Source organism: Dromiciops gliroides, chromosome 4 (genome assembly GCF_019393635.1).
Source record: "Dromiciops gliroides isolate mDroGli1 chromosome 4, mDroGli1.pri, whole genome shotgun sequence".
Classification (NCBI taxonomy): Eukaryota; Metazoa; Chordata; class Mammalia; order Microbiotheria; family Microbiotheriidae; genus Dromiciops; species Dromiciops gliroides.
Window position 1 is genome coordinate 236,826,278 of NC_057864.1, and position 20,269 is coordinate 236,846,546.

Consider the following 20,269-nt stretch of genomic DNA (forward strand, 5'->3'; position numbering starts at 1 on the left):
TCCCATAATTCTTCATTTCTACACACTTTCTGCTGAGGATGTTCCCTCTTCTTCTGCTGAGAAAATTGAGACCATTCCCTGTAAGCTTCCAATTCTTCCCTTTTCTTCATTGCAGAACTCCTTTACATAATCTCCCACTCTTCTTGCCAAGGCCAATCACTATGTGCACTTGATCCTATTCCCTACCATTTTCTCCATCAGATTGCATCCCCAATCATCTCTACTTAAAATCTTCATCTTCTCCCCATCTACTTCCCTACTACCTTCAAAGATGACCAAGTCTCCCTCACCATTAAAAATCCTTCACTAGACCATACTACCATCCCCTCAAGCTATCATTCTATATTCCTCCTCCCCTTCTCAGTCAAACTCCTTGAAAAAGCTTTTCTCAACCCTTTGCAGTCTGGCTTCTGACCATCATTATTGTTGGTCAGTTGTTTTCAATCGTGTCCAACTCTGTGTGATCCCATTTGGTGCTTTCTTGGCAAAGATACTGGAAGTAGTTTGTCATTTCCTTCTCTAGCTCATTTTACAGATGAAGAACTGAAGCAAACAGGGTTAAATGACCGGCCCAGGGTTACAAAGCTTGTAAGTGTCCGAGGCCATATTTGAACTTTGGGAAATGTCCATTGCGTTACCTAGATACCCTTCTGAGAATCACAAAACTAAAATTTATCTCTCAAGTTATAAATGATATTTTAATTGCCCAATCTGAAGGCCTTTTCTTACTACATATTCTATTTGACATACATGCTGCATTTGACAATGTTGACCACTCTCTCTTTTGGGATACTTTCTCCTCTCTGTGTTTTCATTTTCATGACAATATTCCCTCTTCTGGTTCTCTTCCTACTTGTCTGACCACTCCTCAGGCTTCTATTGCTGGCTCATCATCCATATCACACCCCCTAACTGTGGGTATTACCCAAAGTTCGTTTCTCTGTTTCTTTCTCCCTCCTTCCTCCCAGACACACACACACACACACACACACACACACACACACACACACACACACACCCCTTATTCTCCCTCACCCTCTTTCTCTCATTCCCCCTCCTTCTTTCTTTCCCTCCCTCTCCTCCTCCTCCCTCTCATCAGTTCCCATCAATTAGGCTCTATTCAGGTGACTTGTAGATATAAATGTAGTCCAGATACATACTAATTAAATAAAAGGTATATTGGGAGGGCATTAGCAATTGATTAACTCAAGAAAGTCTACATGCAAAAAAAAGTTCTAGAGGTATATCTAAAAGATATACATATGTCTACAAATAAGTTGTGGATAATTAGGGATTGCTTTTCAGGCATGTGGGACAGCCAGGGTAAAGTGTCAAAAGGCAGAAGATGAATGCCATGTGTGAGCAACAGAGAGAAAGCTAATTTGGTGTAATCAGAGTGCAGAAGAGAGTAATGTCTCTCTTCAGAGCTTTAGTCCTATATCAACAACTGTCTATTGGACATTTAAAATTCCATTTCCCAAAGACATCTTAAATTCAATATGTCGAAAATTGAACTCTATCTTTCCCCGCCCTCAAACCCTCCCCTCTCACAAGCTTCCTTATTTCTGTCAAAGGTTCTACCTTCCTTCCAGTCTTCTAAATCCCTAACCTTAATTCTTCACTCTCCCTCACTCCACATATCCAATCAAATGCCAAATCTGGCTGGCTCCACATCTCTTGAATCAGGTTCCTTCTCTTCCCTCACACAACTACCTCCAGCCTTCATCACCTCTCACCTAGATTATTGCAACAGCCTCCTAAATTGGCCTCCTTACCTCAAGTCTCTCATCACTCCAGTCCCTCCTACACACAGCTGCCAAAGTATTTTTTCTTAAGTGCAGATCTGACCATGTCACTTTCCTACTCAATCAACTCCAGTTACTTCCTAATGTCTGTAGGATAAAATAGAAACTTCCCTATTTAACTCATAAAGCTCTTTATATCCTGACTCCAAGCTATCTTTCCAGCCTCAATGGACATTATTCTCCCTCCTTCATTCTGTGATTCAACCAAATTGGCCTTCCTTCTGTTCCTCATTCCACAGTGCATCCATCTCCCTCTCTTTGTGCCTCTGTCTTGGCTATTCAACATGCCTGAAATGCAGTCCTTCCTCATCTCTACCTCATTATTCCTCTCTACCTTTAGGTTCATAGCTCAAACACAATCATCTGCATGAAGCCCTCTTGATCTAACCAATTACTACTACCTTCCCAAACTACCTTGTTTTTAAACTACAGTGTATGTAAGTATAAACATGCATATATATATATATATACACACACACACACACACACACACACACACACACTTTGTGTTTATGCAGTATGAACTGATATATGTACTTGTTGTCTCCTCCACTAAAATTGAGGTTCCTTGTGAATAAGGACTATTTCATTCTTTCTATTTGTATTTCCAGGGCCCAACATAGTGACTGGCACCTAGTAGGCATTCAAAAAATATTTGCTGATTGGATTGATCATGTACTCAAAGGCAACAAGTAACATCATTCCATGAACCACATGGTCATATCACCCTTTCAGTGTCTATTCTGAGTCTGAGAAAGCAGATTACAACAAAATGCTTAAAGCTTTGCACCTTATCTATTGCAGAAAATGTAGACATAGAGAAAGACTATGAAGAGTTTATGGGAAAGCTGCCAGAGGGGAGTATAGTAAAAAAACATAATTTCAGATCCAAAAATGAAAGAAGCCAAAAGATTGTATACTCCTTAGGAGACTCATGCCTCTCCAGCATGAATACTTTCTTCGATTCTGTCAGAAGGCAGTTGACATGATGAACACAGAGCAATACTTAAAAAAAAATTAAAGCTAACTATATCCTAATAAGTAGGAAATAACTGGTTAGAAATATTAATCACTTCTTTCAGCTCATCAGATTATTATACGAAAGGTCAGAGGAAATGTCCATCTAGAAGAAAAAATAAAGATGAAATGGCACTCCCTGCATTAGAATATCTCTAACCCAACCTGTCTCACCAAGCTGAAAAATAGAAGAAAAAAAGAAGTCAATGTTTTTTCAATTGTCCAGATCCATTCCTTAGAGAAGTTTAATCAATGCAAAAAAAAAAGGAGTCACTACAACAAGGAGACTGAAAGAACCCAGAAACTTCCTTGGCCAGCAAATACTTCATTTCCTTTCCAAACATAGAAATGGGAGCCAAGGACAATACTGGTTTAGAGGCCAAGCTCATTTGCAAAACATTACTGAGGAAGACGACAGAAGACCACAAACAGTATTGCTTCACAAAACAGCAAAAAGTAGTTGAGAAAACAAGCTTGCAGGAAACCTGGCAGGAGAACCAGCTAAGCCAGATCCATTCTCAGAGCACTGGTAGATGAAACCGGAAGGAGGACAAGACAAAATGTAATGAGTCTGTTAAGGTTTTTAAATGAGCTATTTTCATTAACAACAGAAGCAAAACCACATTTGGACTACACCACCATCCCGACCCTGGCCAGTGTATAATGTATATACTGTATGAGGGTACTGCAATGACATGTAAGTAGGTACCCTAAAGAACAGCTGTTTTTGACCAAATATTGCAATGCTTCCATGTATCATGATCTCATAGGTGTGGACATTCATCCGTGCTTCTCATCCTGTGTAAATGTTGTCCATATCCTCCCATAAAATCTTCCATAGATTATCTACTCGATACACTAGAAGTATTTCACTAGAACTTTTCTCATTTTATGGGTATCACTGTGGCATTGTTACCCCTCACTTTTCCTACATCCTATCTCCTTTTCTCATTATATTTTTTATGGTATCTTAAGTCTACTTCTTATGAGAAAGTGCTGTATAGGCCTGAATTAAGAGTCAGGAAGACTTGGACTGAAACCCTGCCTCAAGACATTTAGTAGGTATGTGACCCTTGGTAAATCACAAATTTTGTTGAGCTTCAGTTTCTTTATATGTAAAATGGGGATAATAATAGTACCTACCTGAAAGGATTGTGGTGAGAAACATATGAGATAATATAAAGATCTACACAAATGTAAGCTATTAGCATCATCATTATATGCAAGTCATTTTTGGTAATATGAAGCAGATTTCCTAAATTCATCATTTACTTCTTCATTGTACTTTGGGTCACTGATAATTTCAATTCTTCTCAAATTATGAGAGTCCATGATAAATAGCCACATAGAATCCTCAAGTGAATACTAATGTTAAAAAAAGGATGGGACTGGGTGTCAAAGAACAATTTAAAAGTCCCAAACAGTTTCTCAAATGCAACCCCACCAACTCTCCTTCTTTTCAACAATCAAATACATACAGAAGAAATCTTTAAATTCCTTTAAAATTGCTTCCAGCATGGTTCAATTTTCATTATGCTAAAATAATAGGAAAAGGAAGAATGCAAATAAAATTTTGCATTTGCCAAAGAAGAAAACATAGAAGATATCAGCAAGTACTGTTCCATAAGGATGTTCTTTCATCACTATAATTTCTGGAAATGGCTTATACATACAAAGGGTACTGTCCTTTTAAGGTAGTGCTCTTTCATATGGTGCAGTTTGTTGTTAGAACTCTGAATAAAGTAGACCCAAAAGAAAAAGTGACTCTGACACAAAGTTCTAAGATAATCGATTATTTCATGTTTAACATATTTTATTGATTTTTAGAATATTATCATATTCTCTAGTATCCTTTCCCCTTCCCCCAAACCATCTGATATGCCAAATATTTTTGTAAACATTTTAAAAGGGGAAAAATCATCTTAACTGATCAAAACATTGAGTCTGAAAATGTATTCAATGTACCATGTACTTGTACAACTCTCACCTCGATTATTTTATTTTGAACGGAACAAACTATAGTAAAATGGAGCAATAGAAGCAGCAGAATTGTTCCCTATTAATCAAGATCAATAGAATTTGTCTGATTATAGGCAGAAGATGGAAATTTGGTTACTAACCATAAGACAAGATAGAGTCATTAACAGAACAGGCCCAGAATCTGAACCCAGAAAAATAAGGAGAGAGAAATATAAAAGAATAGATTTCAGAACACCATCGGCTAAGCCTGAGGCTTGAAGTAATTTATACTACAAGTGCTACTGAAGAGTAAGTCCAATTAAGCAGAGAAATACCTAGGATTGAAGAAGTCATCCAGCAGATTGATTAGTTCACTGAAATGTTTTGTCTAGTATGGTGCTGGCCAAGCTGTTCAACATGGAAGCTACATTCATCAAGGAAACTTTATGGACAATTCCAGAGACAGAAAGACAACATGAATGGTTACAGTGTGAGAGCTGTGAGTTGGCTAGAAAACACAAGTTTTCCTTACTCATGTGCTTCCTTGGCGACTTTCTGTAAGTGTGTGCCCACTCTCATCCACAGATACTAAGTGCATTGATGGGAGAATGTGACACAACTTTATGTGTGGATTGTAATGATTTTATTATTCTTGCATTTGCTTTAATATATCCATATGTGTGTTGATATTTTTTTTGCCTTATTGGTAAGTAAACGGCTGTGTTTAAAATTTAAAGTGTCATTATTTTGAGTACCTAGTTTTCTGTAAATGGCAGTACATCAATGGGTACTCAAGAGCTAGAGTAAATTCTTCCATAATAGTATTACCCCTAACATCCAAAAGTGTTTGAATGTAACCTATACCTGTCAACGTGAGGGATGATTAGAGCAAATGAGCCATTCAGCGTGAGGGGTGATTGGAGCAAATGAGCCAGACCAGAGAGTTAGTCCATGTGAGAGGTATAATATGAATTGTGAATGGTCATTCCAAACACTCATTACATGAACATAAAGGGTATCCTTGACAAAAACTTGAGAACAGAACAGAAAAGTTTTTTCTCCAAGAGGGCAAAAAAAGGCCATTTACCTGACTGAAAGGCAAGATCCAACTCTGTATTGTTTATAGATTAATTTTTGTTGTTGTTTGGATGTTGTTGTTTTTGCAGGGCAGTGAGGGTTAAGTGACTTGCCCAGGGTCACACAGCTAGTAACTGTCAAGTGTCTTGAGGTCAAATTTGAACTCAGGTCCTTCTGAATCCAGGGCCACCTAGCTGTCCCCATAGATTTTTTTTTTTTAAGCATCTGACTCAGTAGAATAAAATTCAGTCTTGAAGGCTTTTTTCACCTACACTGTTGTCTCCTACATACACATTAGAATTATAATAGATTCTAAGAAATATGACTGTAAAGAAAACTATTGCATAATCTGCATTCAATAATTCAATAATATTCAATAATATGGACATCAAATGGAGGGGGTCTAAAATAGGAAAACATAGACTCAAAGTAATTGACTGTTTATAGAAGATAACCTATGCACAACTCAAGTCAACAAGCATTTACTTAGCACCTGCTATGGGCCAGGTACTGTGCTAAATGAGAGAGATAGAAAAGCAAAAACAGTCCCTGCTCTCAAAAAGCTCCTAGTCTATTAGAAGAGGCAATGGAGGATTAGGAAAGGCTTCTTTAAGGAAGCCAGGGAAGCCAAAAGGGGACAACAAGAAAGAAGAGACAGTCAGTGAAAATGTGTGGATTTCAGAGATGGAGAGTCTGGTGTAAGACAGGGTCACTGGATCTCAGAAAAGGTAGGGAATAGGGAAGAAAGAATGGGAAAGGCAGGGTGTAAGGTGTATGAAATTGTAAGTCATGAAGGGATCAGGTTATGAAGGTCTTTAAAAACCAAACAGAAGATTTTATATTTGATCCTAAGGCTGAGAGTGAGCTACTGGAGTTTATTGATGGGGGGGGGGGGGACATAATCCTACCTGACCTTTAAGAAGGTCACTTTGACCTTGAGTGGAGGACAGATTGGAGTGAAGAGACTTGAAGACTGGGAGATCAACTAGCAAGCTATTGAATAGTCTAGGAATGAGATGATGAGGGTTTGCAGGAGGTTTGTGTAGGAGGAGAGAAGAGGGCATATACAATAGATGTTGGGAAGATAGAATCAACAGGACTTGGCAACTGATTCAATATGGGGGTTGAGAATGACGCCTAGATTGCAAATTTCAGTGACTGGGAAGATAGTGATATCCTCAACCAAAGAGGAAAGTTGGGAAGATGGGAGGATTTTGGGGAGAAAGATGATAAATTCTGTTTTGGACATGTTGAACTTAAGATTATATATGAGAGAGGTAGTTAGGTGGCTCAATGGATAGAGCACAGGCCCTGGAGTCAGGAGGACCTGAGTTCAAATCCGGCCTCAGACACTTGACACTTACTAGCTGTGTGACCCTGGGCAAATCACTTAACTCCAATTGCCTCACCAAAAAAAAATTATATATGAGACATCTAGTTTGATATGTCTAATAGGCAGTTGGAGATGTGAGGCTGGAGGTCAGGAGAAAGGTTAGGGCTGGATAAATCAATCTGAGAATCAACTCCATAAATATGATCATCGAATCCATGAACGTTCATGAGACATCAAGTTAAACAGCATAAAAAAAAAGAAGAGGACCCAGGACAGAGAGCCCTGGGCATATCCAAAGTTATTAGGTAAAACCTGGATGAAGATCCAGCAAAGGAGATTGAGAAAGAACAATCAAATAGAGAAAAGAAGACCAGGAGAGAATAAAATCATGAAAACCCAGAAAGAAGAGAGAATCAAAGAGAATGATTGATAATGTCAAAGGCTACAACATGTTCAAGCAGGATGAAGACTGAGAAAGGGCCATTGGGTTTGGCAATTAAGAGATCATTTTGAGAAAGCAGATTCAGTTGAATGATGAAGCCAGACTCTAGAAAGTTCAGAAGAGAATAAGAGGAAAGGTAAAGGAGACAGATGATAGACAGCCTTTCTCAAGGAGTTATTCACAAAAGTGAGGAGAAATATAGGAAGATAATTAGCCAGTACAGAGGGATCAAATATGAGATTTTTTTTGAGGATGAAGAGATAGGGTTATGTTTGCAGGCAGTGATAAAGCAGCCAGCAGACAGAGAGAGATTGAGATTAGTGAGAGAGTACACATGACAAGGGGAAATCTGCTGCAGAAGACATGGTGTGAGAACATTTGTGTGTGTAGAAGGTTTTGCTGTGGAAAAGAGAAGGGCCACCCCTTCATGTGAAACAGGGGTAAAGGAGGACATAGAAACAGAAGGGACCTGAGTGATCTGAGATTAGAAGGAGGAGAGAAGCTGGAGCTCTCATGGAGTAGCCTCACTTTTTTTCAGTAAAATATAAAGGGAGGTTCTCAGCTGAGAAGGTGGGTGGAGAGAGAGAGCTATAGGAGGCTTGCGGAGGGATAAGATGGTTTGGAAGAGCTGCTGTAGTGAGTAGGGCAGTGAATCAATTAGGGAGGCATAAAAGGATTGCCTTGCTGCAGTGAGGGTCCAGTTCAGATAATGTACATAAATTTGCGGTGGATCCAATAAGCACAATTTCATGCAAAGTAAAAACAAAAAGTTTGCCATCTCTAGTAACATTCTCCTGATGATGGTTTTTATTTAATTTTTTCAGGTGACTGTACAAATTGCACTGAGTCCTGGATCAACATGGTATAGGGGACTTGGCAAATGGATTTTGGAATCAAATTACCTGGATCTGGTACCCTTGAATAAGCAGCTACAAATTAGGGGTGTGGGGGAGCTAGCTTGAAAGAGCTCAGAAGAACCAATTGTTAAATTTTTGACATAAGCATTTACTCCTAGGAAATTGACAAACACTACAAATAAAGGCTGGATTTATTATTTTGTTAATCATCTAGACTTAAGAACATGATGGAGGAAATGTTAATGCAAATTAAACTTAAAAATATGTGATGGGTACTTTTCTTTTTTTTAAATATGGAACGCTTCACGAATTTGCACGTCATCCTTGCACAGGGGCCATGCTAATCTTCTCTGTATCATTACTAGCATGCTCCTACTGCAAAAACTTGGCAATAAGAATCAATTTCTTTACCTATAGAGGAGATTGGATAATCTCTAAGATGCATTCAAAATGTAAATCTGATTTTGTATTCCTATGAATATAAAAAAAGCTTCCTCAGTGAAATCTCTAGCACTAAGTGCAGTGTTCCCTTACATGGCAGAAAAATGAAAGTAGATAAAAAAGAAATATTGCCCAAATTATGGCATGCAACTGGATATGTGGCCCAATTTATCAGTACATGCACGTATGTGTTCAAAGAGGGCATCAAAATGGATTGCATGTGGCAAACCTGATAGCTCTTTCAAGGGTCTCATGATCTCTCAAAAATAGCTCATCTCTTTATCATCATCAATAGGTTTCTACTGATGCTAGATGGATGCTATATCAAGAAAAAGCAAACAAAGAAAATGCTTTCATTGTGTGCCTCTTGTCCAAAGTTCTACCACTTTTAATTTTGTTTTCTTTTCTTCCTTTTTTTTAAATTAAAAAAAAAACTTCAGGAGTGTGCTGGTAAATATTTACTAAGTTCTCCGAGAGAAAAAAAATATACCCATGACACCCTTTTAAGTTTTATCTGCATTATTCTGTGAATCACGGAACATCTACATCTCAAGAAGAATCATAATTACAAATAACCTAAAAGGGCAACAGAAAGATCCATGGTGGGCTTCAAGAGGCTGCAGTATGTTCCTAATACCAATGACTGGAGATGAGCCAATCATGTAGCAGTCATAAGAGAACAGATGGACAGCCCAGGAGCTACAGTGGTAACCCCGGGGAGATTAAAAGAAGAAGATCCAGCACACTACAGGACTCTTCTATGGGAGAGTTACTAAAAGATGTGAATAAAATTGCCTGAGAAGAAAGGGCATGGAAGGGTTTAGATCTGAGCCAAAGAATAATTAGCAAAAACAGAACTGTATACACTAACTACACCCATGTATACAGAGTGGGTAGAGCCCTAGATCCAGAGTCAGGAAGACCTGAGGTCAAGTCACTCAACATCTGCCTGCCTCAGTTTCCTCATCTGTAAAATTTGGGTAATAATAGCAGGGTTGTTGTGAGGACCAAATAAGATAATTGTAAAGCATTTAGCACAGTACCTAGCTCATCATAAGGATTATGTAAGTGTTAGCTATTATTATTATTATTATTAAATAAGATGATTATAAAACACTTAAGACAGTGCCTGGCACCTAATAAATGTTCTATACATGTTAGCTATTATCATCATTATTGTATTATACACTTATGCATATATGTATATATATACATATATGTGTGTGTGTATACACACACACACATGTATCTGTGTGTAGATAGATGGAGATATCTATAGATATCCAGGGAGTGTCATGGAGTTCAGGGAGTGTCAGCTCAAACCAACTCTCTTAAGAGTCAATTGTTCAGGGGCATCTATGTGGCACAGTGAATAGAGCACCAGCCCTGGGGTCAGGAGGACCTGAGTTCAAATCCAGCCTCAGACACCAAACACTTAACTAGCTGTGTGACCCTGGGCAAGTCACTTAACCCCAATTGCCTCACCCAAAAAAAAAAAAAAATAAAGAGTCAATTGTTCAGTTTTCAGTGTGAGCATTTACACCTCATATCAGCAAATGTTACAAATCAGGGCTAAATTGATTGTTTTGTTGATTTCTAAACTTAAGAAAGTGATGGAGAAAATGTTCAAAAGGCAGATTAAAAGTGCGTCATAGGTTTTTCCCCAGAGAGGTAGCTATTAAACATTTACCAACACACCCTTTTGAAAGTTTAAAAAAAAAGAAAGAAAGAAAACAAAGTCAAAGGTGGTAGAACTTTGGACAAGCCTAGAAGAGGCACGAAAGAGCAGCATTTTCTTAGCTTGTTTGCTCATTCATTTGGTTATGCCTGCTTTAAGGTGAAGTATTTGCCTCTTGTTTTGTAGGTTTATTTGATTATTTGTTTCAGCTGAGATTTTTATAATTAAAACTTTTGATAAAAGAAGAGGAAGAAAAAGGTTGGCAAGACTCAAGGCAAATATATTTTTTAACAACTATCAGGTGTATTCCATCCATGACACCTCCCAGCCCCCCCCAAAAAATCTAACTTCAGAGGTTCCTTCCAACTGTAAAATTCTACAATTTTACTGGCTTCTGTTGGCAGCTTCAGAGGCCTCTCACCTTCCACCACCCACTTTGGTGTCCCAACTAATGAGGCCATACTAAACCCAGGAAACTATCAGCCTTTATGGCAGGCCACAGCATATAAAAAAAAAGTAGGCTTTTATGCGTGCCTAATATGTACCATTCCCTCTATTCTGTCCCTAATAAAGATGTTAAGAATTAAGAAAACCCTGACCTTCCATCACTTAAAAGCAATCCTTTCTTCCCCCTCAAATCTCTCAGAGAGCTTATCATATTCTATTCTGCATTACAGTTATCTGTGGATATTACAAGGGTCTCGCTCTATTCTTTAGCATTCGCTCCCCTAGGTTCAGTGTGAGTAAGGTATGTTGACATTATCACCACATAAGCAAAATTAAATACAATTGAAGCTGGCATCTAGCACATTCCTTACCAAAAGACCAGGCAAGAAACAGCAACCAAATAGCAAAGTATCATAATAGCAAAGTAAATACCAGAAAATCAAGAAAGAGAATTAGCCACTCCCCAATACACAGAGATACAATTTTCTTTTCTTTTTTTTTTGAGGGGCAATGGGGGTTAAGTGACTTGCCCACGGCCACACAGCTAGTAAGTGTCAAGTGTCTGAGGCCGGATTTGAAGATACAATTTTCTAAAAATTTCCCATGCCAGTGGGGAAGTAAAGCAACTTCCCAGGAAACTCACACTCTGAGGTCACATCAAGGCTGGTATATCTCTAGACAATTTCCCAGCAACCATCTCTGTCTCTTACTTCTTGCCTCTCTACTTCTTTGTAGTTTCTGGGCTGCTGTTGCCAGTCAGCTCCACTCTTCTGCCATCATTCTCCGAATCTCTGTTCTCAGCCTCTAAAGCTACCATCGGATGCTTCTCTACCAAACGCCTGCTGCCATCTGTTGCTGCATTTTTCTCAACAAAGTGTTATACTCTCTTGTAGGGCCCCTCCAGGGCCAACATGCCTAGAACTAATCAACATATGTTAAAACTCTTTCTTCAGTCAGGCCTATACCACAGTCGGCTACATACAAAAAGATCCCTCACGGGCAGCTAGGTGGCACAGTGGATAAGCACTGGCCTTGGATTCAGGAGGATCTGAGTTCAAATCCAACTTCAGACTCTTGACACTTACTAGCTGTGTGACTCTGAGCAAGTCACTTAACCCTCATCCCGACACCCCCCCCCCAAAAAAAAAAGATCCCTCAGGCCAATCACAACCTTGCTTCTTCATCACTACCCCAAACAAAGGTCTCCAGTCCTTACTTCTTACTGAATAAGGTAGATTCCTTTCACCTCTTTCCCATGCTAAGTAGGAAAGTATACATACCCACACAGACTGTACTTTCTTCTGAGTCTGGGACTAAGGATAAACACACTAGCTACTCTTCATATTCTTTCAACCACAGTCATGCCTCTGGCAGCTAGCACCCAGGCCATGCATACTGGCATGAAGTCTTAAAAAGTTTGAAGGACAGAGATGGGGTAGAATTGGGAGCCTGACTCCTGCACTCTTACCATCCTAGTAAAATGTCCCTGCCTCTCTTCCATGTATTTTGTTAGACTGTGTAATCTCCTAGAGGCAGGGGTTGTTCTTTATTTTGTATGTTCCTTCACCTTATCATGGAGTCTTGCACTTATTAAATGCTTTCCAAACTGAATTCCATCATCAGCCTCTTCAGAAAGATGCTTGGATTGTGCCTGTCAGAAAACAACTAAAACCTCCAAGCTGCTAATGGAATTTATCTGTGCTCCCAGAAGTTCTTTAGAATCAGAAATCTAGAGCTAGAACAGATCTTAGAGAGCTCATCTACTCTAACTCCCTCTCTTTTATAGATGAAGAAACTGAAGCCCAGGGAAGGTAAGGGATTTGCCCAAGGTCACACACAAGTAGTAATCATCAAAGCCAATATCAGGATTTGAACTCATGTCCCATGGTTCCAATTTTAGTACTCTTTCCACCATGTATGCCGGCTCTTTTGACTGAGCCAACACAGAAAAAGGCCAGACCTCCTAAACAGGCTATAAACCAGAAAAGATTAAGTCTATCCAACCCCTCGGAGTTCTACATTCTGTATTCTAATTAAATGAGCCTATTTATTGTTTCCTAACCTCTAGCCACCATTTGTTATCTCCTTCCCGTTGCACAAGCTGTCCCCTATTCCTATAATACATCTCTTCATAGCTACCTCTTGGGATCTCTAGTTTCCTCCAAGATCCATCTCAGGTGTCACTTTCTACATGAAGTATTTAGTGGTCTCTGCACCTACTTAAATCATTTTACTTATATTTGTACATATTCTATCTTCACCATCCCCCAGCAGACCTCGAGCTCCTTTTTTTTTTTTTTTGTCTTTTTATCCCAAGTACCTAATGCAGTGTCTTACAGATACTAGGCACTTGATAAATGTTGTATTGAACCTGAAAAAATGCAAAGATTGCCAAATTTGTGCTGTAGGTATGGGTGCCCCTAAATCAAATCTAGCCAAACCCTAGTCAGCCCAAAGACCCTTCTGGCTTAGAGTGCGCCAGCCCAAGAAATACTAATCCACTTTTCAACTGGGACATTGTTATACCCATTTAAACTAGTCAAAGTGTCATAAAAAGGCTATGTGTACTTATGTCCTGCTAACCCCAAAGAGGAACTTTTTATATTGACAGTATTTATTCTGTCAATATAAATCACTATTGTTTGGTATTCCACTAGGGAAACTTCAAAACTAAAATTCTTTTCTCCTCTCATTTTGTGCCTTTGTTAGGATAGAAATGCTCCATTTAGCATTCCTAAAGGGATATTAGCATCCCAAAGCTCTTGTTTTCCTCCCTTGTTTGGAGGCTTCTGTCCCTGATGGACAAGAGCAGCAGAGCTCTTAGTTCAGGGCTAGAGTAGCAGTAACTGGGCCAGACAAGATGCTGAAGATTAAAAATGCAGGCCCTGAATACCCCCCTGACACTTAGAGTAATCTCTCTCCTCACTAAACAAACTCAAGTTGCCATCTCATTTCAGATATTTAGCACTTATTCTCTTGCCTGCCTTGTTCTGAAGAATCTTTCTCCCTCTCTCCTTTCTTTTTGCCTAATAAGGGCACCTTTTGATAAATACTGCAAGAGGGGTAGAAGGGAAAAACTTTTTTTTAATGAAAGACCCCCCTTTACAAGGCAAGATGAATATAGTGATTATAGAACAAACGATGGGTTTAATCTTTCCCAGGATAAAGTTGGGAGGTGGGGGGGGGGAGAGAAGAGCTGGAATTTGGGAACAAAATAGAGGCTGTGTGATGTAATAGAAAGGGCACTAGACTGAAGGGAGAAGACCCAGGTCATACATACTCTTTGTTCGAGAACTTACTAGTGAGCTGTGTGCCCACGGCAAATCATACCATCAGAGTCTCAATGTCCTTATCTGTGAAATGGGAACAACAGCACTTGCATTACCTTGCAGGACTTTTGTGGCATTAAGTAAAGTTCATGTAAATGTGAGCTTTTTTCCCCTCCAAATGTAAAATTTCTTAAGTATGAAGAACTCCCTCCCAGGACATAGATTTATGATTCTTCTATAACTAAAACTTAGAAAGTGGCCAGAGGGGCAGCTAGGTGGCGCAGTGGATAAGCACCGGCCCTGGAGTCAGGAGTACCTGAGTTCAAATCCGGCCTCAGACACTTAACACTTACTAGCTGTGTGACCCTGGGCAAGTCACTTAACCCCAATTGCCTCACCAAAAAAAAAAAAAAAAAAATCAACCCATTGGTGAACCAATTCTCTCCTCAAAAACTTCCACAGTACCCTCTTCCCTTACACTCCCAGCAGAGAACCATGTCTCATACTTCACTGAAAAAAAAAAAAAAAAGAAAGTGGCCAGAGCTATTCAGAGGTTAAGTGATTAGCCCAAGGTCACAAAATCAGGATGTGTCAGAGATAGGACTTAAACCATGGGGTCTAACTTAAAAACTCACCATTCCATTTCTTCCACAGAGGTTATATAGTACAACCCCCCCCCATTTTTAAAATGATGAAACTAAGACCCAGGGAGGTTGTAACAAGTTGCATGAATTCATCCAGGTAGTAAGTGACAAAGCCAAGATTTGAATCTAGTTCTCAGGGTCTAAACCCAGCACTCTTTCCAATGTACCCTGCTGCTTATCCTCCTTATAATACAAAAAAAAAAAAAAAAGCTTCATGAATAAGTATGTGATTGATATATAATTTAATGATGAATACTTTTTAATTATAAAAAGCATGGATTTTTCTTCCAGAGGCTTCCCAATTTGGGAAATACTGGTCTCAAAAATGAATTTGGCACAGAATCAGGCACCAGAGAGGCCCCCCTGCCAAGTGCAGACTTATTTAGGGTTTGCTGGATGGAGTCAGCTCATATGGGCGCCCAGTTGTTAGCTTCTCAGTGTGAGCATTTATACCTTACAAATTGACAAAGCTACAAATCAAGGCTTGATTATATTTTGTTGATTGTTTTGGACTTAAGAGAATGATGGAGAAAAAGTTAATAATGCAGATTATGCTCAAATCTTGTTTTTGTATTTTTTTTTCTTGGGGAGCTGGTTGCTAAATATTTAGCAGCATACTGCTGCCTGTGACTATCATTCTCCAGGGAAAAGTAACACACTGGCCTCTCAGTAGTGGTTGTCTTCCTTGCTTCACTAAAGGTCAAGTCAGTCTTCATGGTGTATTGGTCTACTTTTAACACTAATCAAGCAAATTCATACTATCACATGTGCTATATTTAAGGGAGTCATGCAAATGCAAATGCCTGGTAATCTTTTGAGGGTAAGGGCTTTATTTAATATGTTCCATCTACCCTTAAGTGCCTAGCACAGTGCTGAGCATACAATATACATACAACAAATATTTATTTATTTACCTTAATTGAATATTAATTTCTTTGACTTAAAGATGCTAAAATAGTTCTATTTTCCTGCTGAATGTCCAAACAAGTCTTCATTATTGTAATTAATTAATGGTAGGGGTGGTAGTAAAAGCCCAAGTAAATAAAAATCTTCTTAGTTCAACCCTGATGCCCCCCAGTACTAATTAATTCATCTGGTTAGATTTGATTTTCTATTTTATGTCTACAAAGTGAACCCCTAACTCTAGCAAGTGCACTCTATTGAAGAGTGTGGGTTTTAAAGCCAAAGAAGTTGATTTCAACTCTCAAACTCTGACATTATTGGCTATATAGGAAAATCACTTAACTTATAAGCTTCAGAAATAAATTCAAGGTGCTGATTGAGATGAACAGAACCAGGAGAACATTATACACAGTATCAACAACATTGTGTGTTGATCATCTGTGATAGACTTGATTCTTCTCAGCAATACAATGGTCCAAGATAGTTCCAAAGGACTCATGTGGAAAATGCTCTCCAAATCTAGAAAAAAAAAAGAACTGTGGAATCTAGATGCAGATTGAACCATACTATTTCCACTTTTTTGGTTTTCTTTTTTGAGGTTTTTCCCCTTTTGTTCTGATTCTTCTTTCACAACATGACTAATGAAGAAATATGTTTAATGTGATCGTACATATATAACCTATATCAGATTGCTTGCTGTCTTGGGGAGGAGGAGGGAAGGAAGGGAGGGAGAAAAATTTGAAACTAGCAATCTTATAAAAATAAATTTTGAAAACTTTCTATATGCAACTAGAAAATAATAAAATACTTTTATGATAACGGGAAAAAATTTAAAATTAAAAAAATTGATGGTAGGAAATTCCCTTTTCCAGCTGTTATGCATTTCTTAAAAATGTAATTCACTTTCTGAATAAAAAGCTCTTTTGTATTTGAAAAAAAAGAAAGAAAAGTAAAGCTATATGAAGAGAAAAAATAGAAATAAATTCAAGGTCAGAGACCATGACCTTCATATGAACCACCACTGTGGCATCAATTGTGGGAGCCAAGGCGACAGTGGATACCCCATCAGAGAATGGATTGGAAGGCTTCTGTCCCCACCAGGAAGCTATTAGTTTCTCCCTTATCACTCCAACAACTCTGTAATGAGGGAACAAGCCAACTACTCCTTAAGAGCAGGTGCAATATATTTTACTGGGTATCAACTCACTTGGAGGTTTGGTAAGCCTGCTTCTAGGCCCTTCCCCAACTTCCTTCCTATCTTCTGACTCCTCCTTGTTTTGGCTCAATGGGTGATAATGAAAAGCTATTGAGCCAGAACTGAATGCACATGCAAATAGAAGACAGGAAGATTTCTTATTCTCTTCTATGGCAGCTTTTGAGTGAGGAGTAATACAGGGGCATTAGTGACATTTGTCTGTGACTGTGTAGTACCTCTTTTTGTTTTATATTTATTCTTTCCTGGTGTTAGGTGAATGGGTATTCAGAGACAGAAAAGATGTTTCCAACTTTGTGAGTTTCAAAAAGTTAGAAAAGCCATCAAAAGTCCAACAACTTGAGTCAGTAACAGAGTATGCCAGGAGTCACAGCAGCCAAGTCTTAGGGGGAGGAGGAGGGATCTGATGAAGAGACCATAAAACTGCTGAATGACTTGCTTGACTCAGACCAGAAAGGACTAGGCCTTACTGAGTACGAGAGTAACTCATCTATATGCTATATCTCATCTAGAAGTGAACTTGATAAGGACTCCAAGAAGAGGGGAAAGAACTAACAGGGCCAAAAGTACCACCACCAATCCTCCATCCTTTTAAGTCTGAGTACACTCTTCCCAGGCTACTAAGAGGATATGTAGAAGAAAAAGTATATTACTGGTTTCATAAAAAGTGTTGTACTTTGGCCTTTGCTATAACTTCTCAGTAAATATCATGGTTAAAGTACGTGAGGGAGGGGGTGGCACACAAGATAGGTTCTTATGATTGACATTATTAGCATTTCCAACCTCTTAGGGCTACCTCTAGATAAAGGATCTAGTTACTACTCCTGTCGTATGGCTAGGAAACTCTCTCCTCTTCCTATACCAGTACAGATAATTTGGAGTTTCTGGCCACCTAAGGAAAAATTGTAATTCCCTACTACCATTTCCTCAACCCTATCCTTTACCCATTCCCGATCTACTCTGCTCCTCCCTATTCTATTATATTCTCAAGAACCATAGTTCTATTGAAATAGGTTGTCACCACTTGGATATTGCTCCTATTCTTCCAATCTCTCTCTTTTTTTTTTTTTTGGCAGGGCAGTGGGGGTTAAGTGACTTGTCCAGGGTCACACAGCTAGCAAGTGTCAAGTGTCTGAGGCCAGATTTGAACTCAGGTACTCCTGAATCCAGGACCGTTGCTTTATCCACTGCGCCACCTAGCTGCCCCCCTCTTCCAATCGCTTTTCAGAAAAGTCTATACACACAAACTCCAAAGGCTTGCTGGTATTTATATTCTCCAAGTAAATAGAATGAATCAGTAGCATCTTCCCATGAATACCATAAGCACAGGTCTTATACTTTTTACACATCTGCTACCATCTTAAGCCAGTAGATTTTTTTCATACCAGCTCTATGGTTATCTCTTGATCTAAGTGTCCAAAATCATGATGTCGCGTTTCTGTGGTCATAGACTAGAATGATTTCTTATACCTCAGAACAGATTAGTTATAGTCTAATTACACTGTGTCCATCCCCTAAGGAATTAAGTGTAAAGTTACCAAGGAGAGAGTCTTTGTTTTTTGGCTTGTTTCACTTCTTACGGGTCTTTATCATACCCATGGTCTCGCTGCTCCTTATCCAAGGACAAAAGCAAAGAATATTATTCCAAAATACCAAATCTACTCATTTAGTTCTACTATCCAGTGGGAATCCCAGACTATGAACTTCACCTTTAAGCACCAGTGGTCTGGCTCATCTGAGGCAGGAATCAAATCCAAGTCTGGTACCTTAGAGTCAATGCCTTTGCTATTCTACAACAATGCCTCCATTTACAGTAGCCCTGGTCAGAATATGTTCACAGACTGTTGTCTGGAAACTGAACCCCACATACATGGCCTCAGAACTTAACTGGGACAGTATGTTGGAAAGCCAAGAAATCCAACTTATATGTCAATCAGTCAATCTATAAACATTGATTAAGCACCTACTATGTGCCAAGCATTGTACTAATCACTGGGGATACAAACAGAGGCACTCACAATCTAATGGGGGTAGACAACAAACAAACACAACCTGTATACAGGATAAATAAGAAACGACAGAGAGAAAGCACTAGAATTAAGAAGGCTTGGAACAGGCTTCCTGTTGAGGAGGGAGAGCATTCCAGGCACAGGGAACAGCCAGAAAAAAAAAATAACCAGAGCTAAGAGATAGTGTCTTGTCCATGGAACAGAAAGGAGGCCAGTGTCACTGGATCAAATAGTATGTTGTAGGGAGTAAGGTGGAAGGTAGAAGGGGCTGAGTTATAAAGGGCTTTGAACACCAAACTGAGGATTTTTCATTTGATCCTGGAGGAGACAGCAAGCCAATGGAGTTTATCAAGTAGGGGTGGGGGGGATATTACATGATCAGACCTGTACTTGAGGAAAATCGATTTACTGGCTGAATTAATATATACAAAATATATGATCTCATATGAGATAATGAGTCTCGATGTTAGAAAACACTATTACTGGCAAAAATCATACTCCTTGTATAAAAATTACCTCAAGTCCACTAGATTGTTAGTGTGTGACACATTACTAGGATCTGCATAAACCAATACTGCTGTTGCATGTGTGAAATAGTAGATTGAGTCCTGAGTGCCTCTGCACATGTCTCATTCTCTGATCTAAAGGGGTTTGGGCCAGATCGATCCTTTCTGTACTTATACTTCTGATTCTTTTCAGGGTCACCATTCATTCCCTACTGAGATATTTTGTGATCTACATATTTAAGAAAACCTTTGAGAACTGACATTTGCCAATGGACAGCTTCAGAACAGACAATTTCGACCAGACTATTGCTTTTCATTTTTCTTGCTTCATGCTCTTCCAGTTATGTCTTTCCAAATAGGAAGAGATCATCCAGATACATCAACACCTCCAAATAGTTCCTCTTTCCAACCACCTTCTTCAACAGCCACTGAGAAGTGACAGACAACCCTGAAATTCCTTGATGATCATGCTTTTGGAATTCTCCTACACAAAAGAAGGCTATCTTCTCCTGGCCAATCCAGTAGCACTGAAGCTATGCATAAGATTTCCACTAATGGCAGCTACAAAAAAAAAAATAGCTCCAAGAAACTTGGTAGATGTATTTGGAACAGTTTCTACTTGGATAAATCCCTCATTCCTTGTATACATGCCCAAAATGGAACTCATTC

General features: G+C 39.0%; 1 protein-coding gene and 1 non-coding gene across 2 annotated transcripts in view; both read right to left on the minus strand.

The window, feature by feature from the left end:
• The window catches only part of NTN1 (netrin 1), a 367,906-nt gene that overhangs the window by 301,537 nt on the left and 46,100 nt on the right, over positions 1-20,269 (minus strand). The window lies entirely within an intron of this gene.
• On the minus strand, positions 8,778-8,883 carry LOC122727008. The gene has a single exon (XR_006352990.1). It is a non-coding gene; the product is annotated as a U6 spliceosomal RNA (small nuclear RNA).